This window comes from Rutidosis leptorrhynchoides, chromosome 5 (assembly GCF_046630445.1).
Source record: "Rutidosis leptorrhynchoides isolate AG116_Rl617_1_P2 chromosome 5, CSIRO_AGI_Rlap_v1, whole genome shotgun sequence".
Classification (NCBI taxonomy): Eukaryota; Viridiplantae; Streptophyta; class Magnoliopsida; order Asterales; family Asteraceae; genus Rutidosis; species Rutidosis leptorrhynchoides.
Window position 1 is genome coordinate 463,978,536 of NC_092337.1, and position 3,535 is coordinate 463,982,070.

Below are 3,535 nucleotides of genomic sequence, written 5' to 3' on the forward strand. Positions count from 1 at the left end.
TTACGAAAAACACCCCAAACTACGAAACTAGTTCTCCGAATTTTGGAAAAATGTTGATGAAGCAGCAAAAACTGTAAACGACCTTAACAGTCAAAAGTTTGATGATAAAGAATAGTATGGTGGTAAAGCTGAGAAAAAGAGAAAGTTTGAAACTGAAAAACGGATTGAGCAAAGTATGAAAGAGGCTGTGGATAAATCACAAGGACGAAACCTGTCTTCAAAGAATCCAAATGATTCAGTATCTGTTGAAGCCATTAACGAATACCTTGCTTCCGAATCTAAACCCTTGCGGACAATATTCTTCATCATCCTCTGATATTAGAAATTCTAAGATATTATCGTATCTTTTATTATAAATATCCTCCATATTTCTGGAGATAATTTCATAATCATTCTTATCGAAAATCAATTTTCTCTTTACGATATCTGTGTTACACCATAAAAGAAACTATTTTAGTTTCTAAATTCTGAAACTTTCAAGTTTAAAATATAAATGTTTTGAAGTAATGTTGGGAATTGAAGCATGAGTTAATATAATATAATGACACTTGATCAACGTGATTATATTACAGTAAGTCATGCTGAGTTTCTAATGGAACGTGATAAAGGTTCACATATCATACCCTCATCATGAACCATGTTACATAACTCTTTCATTCTATATAATCTCTAAAAATATCAAGAAAATATTTTCTTAATGATTCGGTCTTTTTTAGAGGTATTCTGGTAATTTGACAAGTCAGATTGTGCTATTACCATTTCTTTCTTAGAACATTAGTTATGTTCATCTGAAACTTCATACCTACGAATTCTGGACCATTATCCGCTTGACTTAAGGTCAGGAAGAGAAAACAAAAGCATGAAGCTCCGAAATATATTGGAGAATATAAAGCCCAATAACAACCTCAAAATTTACAAACCGTGTATATCAATGCGTATAGCAATATAAAGACACGGGAGAATGAAAAACACTATAACCCCAAGGTAATGGTAGAAGAAAGTAACTTCCTCTGGTGGTAGATGAAAAAGAAGAATGACAGATATGAAAGTTAGGAGTATATCAAGAATAAGAACTGGATGAAGCATTTCACAATCTTTTGGAAGTATGAAATGAGGAAGAAGATGTAGGAGTGGTGAAAATAATGAGACGAAAGGGGGTTAATTTATAAGCAAAATAACAGACAGAGCAATCGAGGCAGGTGACCTCATTTAATTAAAGAAGATCTTAATTTCCTTAAATTCCAAAGAATCAAATCTTATTTAGATTATGAAGACTTTCTATTCCTTAAATTTCGGAAATCAATCGTTACTATGTCAAGAGATAAGACGCATCTCTATTCTCTATTTCTCTTTATTACGATAACTTCCCTCATACGCTTCGAGTAATTGGATTGTGTTATCCATATTATTCAACGGTGATAAAACTCTAATTATCAACTCATATACGTCATGAAAACATTTTTATTGTTAGCCATGACGACCTCACTCAAATTTCGGGACGAAATTTCTTTAACGAGTAGGTACTATGATGACCCGAAAATTTTCGACCAAATTTAAACTTAATCTTATATGATTTCGATACGATAAGCAAAGTCTGTTAAACTGAATCTCAAAATTCTTGAACTATTCAATTACCTTTCGTTTATTCATGATGATGCACGAATAATTATATGTAAATAGATACATATACTATAACTTGAAAACGTAACTAAGTGTTGGGTATATGATACTGTGCATTAATCTTATTTGATTCATTACCTGATTGATATATTTAACTACGGAGTTAAAAGATTATGCCAAATGATTCAAGTAAAAGACATTTACTGAGTCTCTTAAGGATTATGATATCATTACGGGTCTCTATTGAGAGGTCCACGTGGATTTGAGAAATCATTCATTTTTAACGGTATTCGGAACAAATGATAAAGTGTTTGTTTAAATAACGTAACTTGGACACATACAATAATAAGGAATATTAACTGTTGGAATTAGATATATGAATAACCTGTGTTATGTATTTTAAAAACGTGTTTATTAAATATTGAATATATATATTTAAATATAATATTAACTTGGTCATAAAACAATCTGTTATTATATATATAATAACAAATAACGAGACGATGATTTATAGAAATAAATGACCAAAATACTCGAAAGTTTAAGATATACTTTGAGTGGTATAGTTTAGGAATAATTTAAGACTATATTTTGACAGGTACGAGTCGCGAAACGTAATGTACAAGTTTTCTCAACGTACGAAGGGACACTCGAAAAAACCGGAACCGGGACATAAGTCGAGTGATGACGTACTACTTATCGGAACAAAAATTACAAGTCAACTATGCATGTGAATTTAATATAATATGTAATTAATTATTTAAATTAAATATATTATATATATTATATTAAATTATGTCGACAAACAAAATTACAAAAAATATGTAAGCTGGATCGCATGGCAAATAGGCATAAAACCCATGCGATCGCATGGGCATCAGAATCAGGCCACACCTATAAAAGCTCGAGCATTTTGGTCTCTGTCTTACACACATACATATCATACTCCATATTTATATTATTATTATTATTATTATTATTATTATTATTATTATTATTATTATTATTATTATTATTATTATTATTATTATTAAGATTAATATTATTATTAATCTTATTATTATTAATATTATTAATTAGTATTATACATAAAATACTACGACGAGGTTATGAGTGTGTCACTTTCAAAATGGTTTTAAGAGCGGGATAGAGCTAAGGAAATTATGGGTTATTGCCAAAGAGGTTATGGGTAATGTTCGAGGGTATATTTATGAATCAAATCTAGTGTTTATCATCTCTGTTGCGTCTACATACTTTTCTACAATATTGAATCTCAATATTAATACGTAAGCATTTATATTTTATATTTTATAAATTAATAGTGTATACATACTAGTGCTCGAGTGCATATATTTATACATTATTGTACGCTAAATTTTGTCGTTAAACAGTTATGATGAATCACGAAGTAAATACATATATTACTGATAAAAGGTATATGATATGCATGTTTTTGGAAAGCTGGCGAAAAATCAATAACTTTTCATTTAGAAATCGCGTAATTTCGGTGAACGAATTAAAAGATATGATCAACTGAATTATGATTGACATTGATTGAAATTGCTTTTGAAACTTGTTTGTAAGAATGATAAATTGGATTTTTGAATATTACCAAGCAAGTAAATGAATCCATATATAAGGCACGTCTCGTTTTGTTGAATTATTGTCAAAATTGACTTTTTGAAACGACTTTGGATAACTTTTGTATGTCGATCTCGAGCATTAGGATTGTTATACACTATGACCTGACCTAGCTTGATAGACATTTATTGACCAACATATGTTCTCTAGGTTGAGATCTGCGGTTATTTGGTAATCCGAGTTTCGATCACATTTTGGTGAACGACTTTATATGCTGCTAAGGTGAGTTTCATAAGATCCCTTTTACTCTCTACATTTTTGGGCTGAGAATACA